The following is a 263-nucleotide window of genomic DNA, read 5'->3' as shown; positions in this document are numbered from 1 at the left end:
AACGCGCTTTAACGAGATCAGTAATCAAATTTTAGGAACCCAATCTACCGATTTAAAGAGTAGCAAAAGACCACAAAATAGAAACAAATAGTAAAGCACAAGCACGACCGCAATACTTGGGAAAAATGAAGGTTCCACTAAAGTCCATAACTAGGACACATGATGAATTGTTTTATTCATTTACAGTATGCATTTAACATAGCTCTGAAACTTTTATATATATGTTAGTTTTATGCTGAAGGATATTGGTTATCCGAAATATT

Source organism: Perna viridis, chromosome 12 (assembly GCF_037379345.1).
Source record: "Perna viridis isolate PV_CMFRI_1.1 ecotype Kerala chromosome 12, ASM3737934v1, whole genome shotgun sequence".
Lineage (NCBI taxonomy): Eukaryota > Metazoa > Mollusca > Bivalvia > Mytilida > Mytilidae > Perna > Perna viridis.
The sequence above is the reverse complement of the archived record's forward strand: the minus strand, read 5'-3'. Positions refer to the sequence as shown.